The sequence below is a fragment of the Ovis aries genome, chromosome 16, assembly GCF_016772045.2.
Source record: "Ovis aries strain OAR_USU_Benz2616 breed Rambouillet chromosome 16, ARS-UI_Ramb_v3.0, whole genome shotgun sequence".
NCBI classification, from domain to species: domain Eukaryota; kingdom Metazoa; phylum Chordata; class Mammalia; order Artiodactyla; family Bovidae; genus Ovis; species Ovis aries.
The window spans coordinates 42,488,161-42,499,261 of NC_056069.1; positions in this window are offsets into that span (position 1 = coordinate 42,488,161).

Here is an 11,101-nt window from a genome sequence, read left to right on the forward strand (position 1 = left end):
CACAGCTGTTATGTCTTCTGTATCTGCAGGCAGATCCCCCAGGACCCAAATGGAGGGCAGCAGCAAGGGAATGCTCTTGTGAACTGGGAATACATTCTCAAAAATGTCCCATTCCACACATTCTCTTGTTTGTTTAGTAATTTGGTGCAGCTGAAGTATCTCATTAATTTTTAGACTACTTCATTATTTTATATGCTTCAGTCAAAATAACTTGTACTTCTCTCCTTTTACAGCTTGCAAAGTTTCAATTTTTTAAAAATAACTCCTTCATAGACTATTATTAGGGATATTAATTTTGATGAGGGATTTTTCAACTTCCACTAAATCTCTCTTCAGATGATTAAGAAGTGATATTATCCTTATAGTGGGGATGCATATAAATAAATAATTACATGTTTTCTGACTTTCTTTTCAGTAATGTGCATCTGTATGCAATGATTACCTGATAAAAACATTTTCGTGATCATCAACGGTTATTCTTGATTAGGAGAAAAAAGTTCACTTTTAAAACCATGTGCCTAATTAAGAATCTTGGCATGGGTAGGTTTGCTTCATCCAAATCTTCCCTCTAAAGTTTGCCTCAAATGTGTTGTTACCAGAAAAAAATCTACAATGTCGACCAGAAAAAAGTCTACATGTTACAATGTTTATTACTTAGTTATCATGGTGTGCGCAAGTGAACAGTTTTCAGTGAGGAATAAGGGCTATTTCTTATCTTTGCCCTGTGTGTGCTCACCTGCATATACACCCATGCATGCATACACACATCAGTGTTTAAGGGGGGAAAAAGTTTTAACTACTCTGGGTATTATAGAACTGAAACAAAGGAGACAGGAAACCTCGATGGAATTCCTCTTTTGTGAGAGCCATAGACATCTCAATACAAGCTAAAATAAATTCACACAAACTTCATGTGCTTATCCAGGTTTTCTTATTCTGGGAGAGTTTCCAATCCTGTGTTTAAAATGGGTTGGATCCCAGGGTGCATTAAGACATTTCCCTCTTGATCATTTGCCTCATCGCTATAGGTAGATTGCAATAGCCAGGAGATTTCCAAATTAGATAAATGCACGGCAGCAAAATGTTATTGACCTACACTGGACATTTGAATACTCAGGGCATTTCCAGGTTGGTAGAGTGGACTTCAAATTTGATGAATTATTTTATATTTTATTCACTGTGTAGCAGTAGAATCTAAATTTGTCTGATGAAATACCTACAACTCAAGTTTGGTAGACTGTACTATGTCAGTGAAGGAGCATGTCCTGGTCTAGAAGGAACAACCTAGTAGGAGGATATGCACAGTGTCAGTGTATTCTCTTAAATAACTAGTGTAGACCAGAATAAACAGAAAATCCTACACTTGCATCCAGTGTGCACATGCATGCCAAGGTGCTTTAGTTGTGTGCAACTCTTCCTGATGTTATGGACTATAGTCTGCCAGGCTCCTCTGTCTGATGGGATTCTTCAGGTAAAAATACTGGAGTGGGTTGCCATGACTTCCTCCAGATCTTCCTGACCCAGGGATCAAACCCATTTCTCTTATGTCTCCTGCATTTGCAAGCAGGTTGTTTACTACTAGCACCATCTGGGAAGCCCTACACTTATATCCAGAGGGAAAAATTCCTTTCTCTTACTAATCCCTCTCCCAATTATAGAAGCACTTGATGGGAATAATGGCAGGCTGGTGTGGATCACGATAAACTGTGGAAGATTCTAAAAGAGATGGGAATACCAGACCACCTGACCTACCTCTTGAGAAATCTGTATGCAGGTCAGAAAGCAACAGTTAGGACTGGACATGGAACAACAGACTGGTTCCAAACAGGAAAAGGAGTACATCAAGGCTGTATATTGTCACCCTGCTTATTTAACTTATATGCAGAGTACATCATGAGAAACGCTGGGCTGGACGAAGCACAAGCTGGAATCAAGATTGCCGGGAGAAATATCAATAACCTCAGATATGCAGATGACACCACCCTTATGGCAGAAAGTGAAGAGGAACTCAAAAGCCTCTTGATGAAAGAGAAAGAGGAGAGTGAAAAAGTTGGCTTAAAGCTCAACATTCAGAAAACTAAGATCATGGCCTCTGGTCCCATCACTTCATGGGAAATAGATGGGGAAACAGTGGAAACAGTGTCAGACTTTATTTTTCTGGGCTCCAAAGTCACTGCAGATGGTGATTGCAGCCATGAAATTAAAAGGCGCTTACTCCTTGGAAGGAAAGTTATGACCAACCTAGATAGCATATTCAAAAGCAGAGACATTGCTTTGCCAACAAAGGTCTATCTAGTCAAAGCTATGGTTTTTCCAGTAGTCATATATGGATGTGAGAGTTGGACCTTATAGAAAGCTAAATACTGAAGAATTGATGCTTCTGAACTGTGGTGTTGGAGAAGACTCTTGAGAGTCTCTTGGCCTGCAAGGAGATCCAACCAGTCCATCCTAAAGGAGATCAGTCGTGGGTGTTCATTGGAAGGACTGATATTGAAGCTGAAACTCCAATACTTTGGCCACCTCATGTGAAGAGTTGACTCATTTGAAAAGACCCTGATTCTGGGAGGGATTGAGGGCAGGAGGAGAAGGGGACACCAGAGGATGAGATGGCTGGATGGCATCACCGACTCGATGGACATGAGTTTGAGTGAACTCCTGGAGTTGGTGATGGACAGGGAGGCCTGGCATGCTGATTCATGGGGTCACAAAGAGTCAGACACAACTGAGCGACTGAACTGACTGACTGACTGGAGTGGGAAAGATAATATAGTAACGCGTGTTCAAAAATATTGGGGGACTATATATACATATATATATAGAGAGAATGTTAAAATTTCACAAGTTTTGTCAAAAGAAGATAAAACAAAAACAATTACACAAGATTACCCTTTGTGTAGGTTTAAGTGTTATCTTTAGAATAGACCAGACCTCACCTAGAATCTTCTCTTCTTCAGGTATCACACTTAAATGCCTTTTTCTTTTTTTCCCCCTCCTGTGTTTTCACTGTACTTTGTAAAATAACTATAGTACTTTAGCTAGAGCTCTTGTTTACATATTCTTGTTCATCTGCTAGACTGTATATCCAATGAATTACTGAAGATAGAGCATTTCTTTTGATCATCATTTTAGCTTCTGGTGCTTGAAAAAAAATGCTTGGTGCTTACATGTAAATATATAGAAATCTACATGGACTAGAATTGATTCGGTAGACAGAACCTTTAGGTGATTCATAGACTTAAGATCATGTTTGTGAACTAACAGTTATAAGACTGGAAGAGAGAATGTTCAAAGTGGCCATGTGTCACACTTTCAAATACTTGATGAACTGTCATATGGAAGAAAATTAGAATGGCTTTTAATGTGATAGAAGCTTCAGGTACTATCAACTGGAGAAATCCCTGGAAGTTACTGCATTTTGTTAATTCTAAAAAACCCATATTTTCTCATTTTAATATCTCTGAAATTATAATGCCTCTCACAATTGGCATGATGAGAAAGGATTGTGTCATGGTATAATTGGCAATGTCTCTTCTTTCTTAATGACATAAAATAATTGTGCAACTTACTACCATTGGCATCTTTGATCTTTGATGACATGCAGATGGTAGATTTCAGCTCAACATATGGAAGAATTTTCAAACTCTTAGTTCTGTTCAAGATGAAAGGTATAGCTTCAGCTATAGCTTCAGCATAGCAATGGGTCCCATTCCTGAAGGCATTCATTCCCAGACCGGACCAACACTTGTTATAAATGAGCTCATCAATTTGGGGATTGAATGATCTTTAACATCTTTATCAAACTTGAGATTCTTGAATTTTGAGACTCTTAATTTTTAGATGAGAAAACAAAGATAATACAGGTTAAGTTCTTTGTCCAAAGTCACATATCTCATTTGAGACCAAGACTGGTCTATCCATGCCTCCCATTTTGTACACCTGAGACTAACACAACATTGTTTATCTGCTATACTCCAATATGAAACTACTTTCATTTACTATTCTTATTTCTTCAGGCTTGTAGTATAGAAAATGGGTACATACAATATTTTGATAAGAGCAATAGCTAACATTTATTGCATGTATATGGTATGTCATTTACTTGTTCCTTATGGATGTTATCACATATAGTCCATCGGATGGCTCATGCTAGATGTTGTTATCATTCTTGTTCACAGGTGGGGAAGCTGAAGAATGGGAGGTAAAATGATTTATTCAAAGTCACACAGTATTAGTCAAGGCTGAGGCTGAAACACACACTTTGAAGTGAGTTCTACTCTCTTAATTGCTGGATAGGGACTTAAAGATTCAGAGAGTTTACTGTGGAATCTATATGCAGTGATGTGAAAATCAAAACTTGCCATGGTATGAAATTTCTGATTTTAAAATAAACATGCTTTGGTTGTTCCATTACAATCTCTTTTATTACTTGCCTTAAGATATCTGAGTAATGGTTTCAGCTCTCTATTGCATTTATGTTCAAACAAAACCTTAAGTGCTTTTGTTAAATTTTAGGGCCAGCAGAAAGCTTACCAATAAACTGATAAAGTAATTTACCTCAAATCAAGAAGATCCTATTTTATTCTTTGCTTTGTATGTACTTAACCTATGCGTACTTCTACCTAGAGGTACCCCAAAGTTGAGAAAAATCAGTTTTTAACTTATTTCCTGACCTTTGTTTTTTATTCATTGTGGGTCTTTGGCCATCTGTAAAGATGCATTGACTTTTACTTTTTTTTTTTTTTTTTTTTTTTTGAGGAGAGCTATCTTTGTGCACTTCTGAACCCTCAGGGGGCAGTCTTTATTCCTCAAAAAGGAATCCTTCATAGAGGACACAGGCAGAATTCTCGTCACAGCTGAGGTCCTCTCTTTGCCCCTGGGAAACTTTACTTATTATCTCTCTTCGAAGGAAAAAGAAAACTGGAAAAAAGCTTCTGGGTGTCAATTGATAAGAAGAATTTTAAAAGAACCTTAGTTAAGTCCATTTTGGAGATTAGTTTTCCAGACATCACAATACTCAAAATATCACAAAATATTTTCACATGTAGGTAGTTTACTGAAAAATTTTGTAGTCTTGACCAATCTCTTGTCTCTTGGCCTTGGCTTATCTATAAATTGAAAGTGTTGAAATAGTTTTTTACTTCCGTCATTGTTCTCAAAGACGTTTCTTTACATATTGCTATTCTCTTGTGTGGCCGCTAGGCGGACAAAGGCACGGCTTCCCATCACTAATTTGGAATAATGGTCTTGAAGAATAACTAAACGGAAAGCTAGTTTTTCTTAATGAGACACTAAATATTTTAAAAGTCCTTTTTATTAATTGGTATTAAAGTGTGATATGAACTAGTACTTTTTTGTAATACTTGAGAATTGAGGAAAACGATTATTACTATTTCTGTGACCACTAAAATCTTTATAAGTATAATCACATATCTCCATGAACATTACCACGCAGGAGATTTCACTAAGCTCATTAAGAATCATGGATATGAGCCTTTTTGAAAAGTGTCACAAGCCACTATATTTTAAGAATGTAGATAAAGACATTTAAAGGATATTTTGAGACTTTTTAGTGGGTATCAAAGTTGGTAATAATTAGTTAATATTTTCAGACACTAAAGCAACAAAATAAGAAATTTGTAATTGCAAAATTGAGAGGGAACTAAATGCTTTGTAACTGAAAAAGGTCCATGAATACATAATAACCTTTAAAAGCAATTTTAGTAGCTAAGATTTATTGAACACTTATTATATGCCAGACTATATGTTAAAAGCTTTTGTTCATATTCTTTTGATTCTCTCAAGGACTCTGTGAAACAGTTACTTTATCAGGCTCATGAGTAAATGATGGTTTAGAGAGTTTCATTACTGTGCCTGCCACGCTGCTGTCCTGTAGCAGAGTGAAGCTTTGGACACAGGCACTCAAACATCGGAATAGCAGATACTCATCCACGGCTATATTGGTAACAGCCTGTGCTATATTGCTCTTCAGGATTATAAAATGCTTCACGTTCATTTCTACTTTGTGTGTTTACTAGAGTTCTCTTCAGTAGAGGGTGAGGATAATTAGCCTTTGTGTTTCCAGGCAGGGCAAGAAGACTCGGAAAGGTTCAGTGTCCTGAGCAGGACTCCACAGTTTGACAGAACACATTTAGAAATGAGTATTTTAGTGAAAAAATAGAGTATTTTATCTTCAACTATTAGAACCAGAATCTGGGGATGGGATGAAACTGTCTACTTTCTGAGCTTTTGATTTTAAAAAGCTTGTGCGGATAGTCTGGTTGTCTCTAACTCAAAGACAAGACCCTAAATTTCTCAGAAAACTTGAAATTTCACATTTTTGAACATCAGTAATCACTCCATTTATCACAAACCTGTTAGGTGCCAGGGATTACAGTCAGTACTTTACAAGTGGCCTTTTTTGATTCTTCATGACAGCCTTCTAAGGTCACTATTCACCTCATTTTACAGATAGGGAACAGAAACCTAGAGAGATTAAATAACTTATTCTAAGTAACACAGCAAGCAAACAGATCTGAACCCAAATCTTGAGTATGACTTGAACTGAATATACTAATGAGGTTCAGTGTATCATATTTGTTTGAAATAGTTGTGACACTTTTAAATGTGCCCCAAGTTGCAGCTGGTGAGGCAGGAAGACTGTGGCTTTTTGCGGTTGCGAATAACCATATGCAATGAAGAGGAGGGTAAGGTTTCTGCTAGTCTTCTTATTTTGCAAAACATGATCATTTTCTTGGTGAAGCATAAGGCAAGAGTCATCCTGTCATAAGACATATTAGAGCCAGTATCCTGAAGTGACCAGCTCTCAGCAGTGAATCACAGGAGTTGGAATGCAGGCATTGTCTACTGATATGATAATACCCAGTTTGTCTCCTAATGTTCTCATTGCCCCCAGCACTGGCTCGTGGAATCTTCCTGCCTTCTGCCTGATCCCTCACAGCTCAGTCCTTTATTTTTAAAGATTCATTTCACATTTGTTCATTTGAATATGATGCTTGTTTGAAGTGGAAGGAGAAGGAAACACAAAGCCTGCCTATCCTTAGTCCACTCAGCCTCTTGGAGATGCTGCTAGAAGAGGGGGAAGAGGGGGCAATGTCTTATAAGATTATACAGCAGTTCAAGATTAAATTGATGATCCTTCCTCAGAGCGTTTCATTTTAAATAAGTGATGATACACATAAAATTAGACCAAGAAATAATACAATGCTATATGCCCTTGTGTTCTCTTTTCCGTGTTGGCATTTTTCATCTGTCATGATTCGTCTATGAGAGTTTTGAATAAGTGCATACAAGTTACATTTGTGTGTTTAAAAGATAGTCATGTCATTTGTTACTTTTGTCTGTGCATTTATTTGCAAATGTATGTAAGCCTTCATTTAAGATTTTATCAAAACTTACTTGAAACAACATTTTTGCACTGAAAACCAGTAGGGTTTTGAAATGTGGCTTGTTTCATGCACATGTGTAGTTGGACCTCAACTCCGTCGTATGTCACTTTTCTGCTCCTGCACTAAGGTTCAGTTCAATTCAGTCACTCAGTCGTGTCTGACGCTTTGTGACCCCAGGGACTGCAGCATGCCAGGCCTCCCTGTCCATCACCAACTCCCAGAACTTGCTCAAACTCATGTCCATTGACTTGGTGATGCCATCCAACCATCTCAGCCTCTGTCGTCCCCTTCTCCTGCCTTCAATCTTCCCCAGCATCAGGGTCTTTTCCAATGAGTCAGTTCTTTGCATCAGGTGGCCAAAGTATTGGAGCTTCAGCATCAGTCCTTTCCATGAATATTCAGGACTGATTTCCTTTAGGATTGACTGGTTTGATCTCCTTGCAGGCTAAGGGACTCTCAAGAGTCTTCTCCAACACCACAGTTCAAAAGCATCAGTTCACTGGGGCTCAGCTTTCTTTGTAGTCCAACTCTCACATCCATACATGACTACTGGAAAAACCATAGCTTTGACTAGATGGACCTTTGTTGGCAAAGTAATGTCTCTGCTTTTTAATATGCTGTCTGGGTTGGTCATAGCTTTTCTTCCAAGGAGTAAGCGTCTTTTAATTTCATGGCTGAAGTCACCTTCTGCAATGATTTTGGAGCCCAAGAAAATAAAGTCTGTCACTGTTTCGATTGTGTCCCCATCTTTTTGCCATGAAGGATCTTCCCATAAAATGAAGCAATACATATGGGGAGCTTGAATCATCTGCATAAGTATCACAACACAGCATTTAACATTCTAGTTCGACTCCTTCATTTCATATTACCTCTTCCTCCCTTTTGCCACCCTCTGCTTGGAGCATCTAGGCTATCCAAAAAGAAAATGATTATGTGATTATGATACCAGAGAAAAGCAGTTATGGTGTGTCTTACTAAATCATTTTGGGACACATATCTTATTCTGCTAGCATTCATATGGCCCATGATTACAAACATACAGAGTTCTTGAAGATTGATTAAACATTAAAAATACAGCATCCTTTTGCATCTCTAAATGAAAATCATTAGAACAGGCTATTAAAAATGGCAAGAGAGTACATAGCTTATCGGATGAAACATTTAAATTCAGATTTTTCTGGTGCAAGTTTTTATGGCGGAAACCGTGTGAGAAATATTACTTAGTTCGCACCTCCTTTGAATCCCTCTGCATGTTGCTGCCTCTGCAGCGTTTTACTGAAAAGTTACGGTGACTTCAGTGAGATTTTGTGATAAGCTGAACTCCTCACAGCTTGATCCTTCTCTGACTTTGTAGTGAAAACCACGGCTGTTGAGTGAAACACAGGTTGTTAGTTGGCTCTGCTGGACCTGGCATTCGACCCAGATGCCTCATGTTTATTCCTTGCTGCCTAGGGGCTCCATTGGATTGCCCTTTGGATGCATGCTTCTGAATATAGACTGGGGTGGGAAGATATTTGGGGGTTCAAGATCTAAATGGAGCTTAGTGATCTGGATCTTCCCATAGCACAGATTTCCTGGTTTGTGGTTCACCCTCTCAGAGTTGAGACTAATGCAGAAATGTTGATGGGTTTTAGAGGCTGGCCTCTTGGGACATGGCAGCTTGCCATGATGCCATCAGTTTAGACTAATGATTGCACAGAATTCTCATGAAGCAGATGGCTACTAACCACAATATTAATATTATTTTGCTTTGTACATTTAGGGAAAAAATCATTTCACAGTTGCAAACGAAAACCTCGTTTGGATTTTATAAAGAATGATCTGCAACAGAAATAACATGCTGTCAGGACCTGTTTTATATGCTTTCATTATCAGTGACAAATTGTGATATTAATTCTATAGCAAATTTGTGCTTGGGATTTTAGCATTTCTCTCAGCCATTTCCTTTCTCTGCATAGCTAGCTGTAGAATAAAATGCTCTGAATTTTACCTTGGAGGGATCGACAGCTGGATTTAAATGTTACCTCTGTAATTTGCTTAGAGATACCATTGTTTATAAATTTGAAGAGTGGATGTTCTTTGACAGGATTCGGAATGAAGTGGAGGTTTGAGGTAATTGCTTAGATAATCCAGGTAGCAGAGACACTTCTGCCTGGATTCCCCCAATAACATAGTTGAAACAAAAGAAATTTATTTCTGTTTGAATTAGTCAGGTAATTACTTCTGCACTCGGCTTTGTTTTGCTGATGACATTCTGGTTTGAATGTATTGGGAGAGATGATGGTGACAGTTAAGTTCATATGATGGAATGGTGGTCCTGTGATCTGTGTAATTCAGCCACAGGGTATCAATCATTATTTTATTTTGATTAGTGTTCTGGATCTTCCACAATGCTATTTTCCAGATAACTTACTAACAAAAGTAACTCAGGAATGCCTAATATTAGGACATTAGGGGATTTAGCATGACTTTGCCTCAAGCACAAGAATTTTAAAATTTGGAACACCAGAGTGAGATGGGGCACTTGGCAGTGGTATGCATGCTTCCTGTTCGCCTCTCAAACCATCTTGAAGCCCAGCATAGGCAAACACGATTCACTGTGTGCAGTTTCTTTTTCTTTTTTTTTTTTTTAAATAGACTAAGATGTTTAAACATGGTTTTTTTTACCTGCTTGGTGTTTTTGACTTTCTTATTTTGGTGAAGTCTTAAAAACATAATATAAAAAAAGAAGGGAAAAGAATTAACTGCTTTTTGGATCTGAGAGAACATGAAATCATGAATGATAAGCAATGGCTACTGAATAAGAGGTGAAGAAAATCACATCTTTTTATGGAAAGGTTTGGAAGGAAGACTTAGTAAGGGAAGACAGTCATATTCCATGTAGAAGGTCTGTTTTAAACTCTTGGCAGTTTAGTCCCAAATCCAAAACAAGAAAAGATAAGGCTTACTCAGTATCCAAGTGACTGTTTCCTAACAAACTATCCTTAATTATATTTGACATCTAGTTTTTGACCACTTAGCAGTTTTGCAGCAATAAATTTTTAGAATTACAGGAGGTGACATGATTAGATGCAAGTTTAATGACAGTGGAAATGACAACTGACCTTGATCGGAGAGAACAACATCCACTACAACAAAGCAGACATTAAGGATATTGCAACAGAAATACGGTGATGAATCTTCACAGAGATGACTCTATAGTTCAAGAAGTTAGTCCCTTTCCCTTGGAAAGCTAGTAATGATTTAAGATGCCAATGAGCGAGTCCAGTTTGGCAAATGAATAGGTGTGCATAAGTAATTTAGAAAATTCATTTATATGAATAGTGGATTCCCAATGATGCAGTTCATTAGGTGTCTTTCCATTTGAGTTGGGTCATGTCAAACAAACACTCTATCCCTTCCTGTGTAGTAATGATTAAAGAAATACTGGCGTGGATCAAATATCTGAAATTATTCACTTTGAGCCTTGAAGGCACTACATTTTCACAGACCTCCTGTTAAAGTGCCTATGGGTCATAAACTGAACTCTGGTAATCTATGGGTATTACATTATTAGATAGTGTGAGAATTTTATGCAGGATAAGCACTTACTCATTTCTGGAGCTCAAACTATCTCCATACTCTGGATACTGAAGAAAAGATTTGGAAAGCAAACAGCTTATTTCATTTATATAAAACAGTTACTCAAGTTTCAT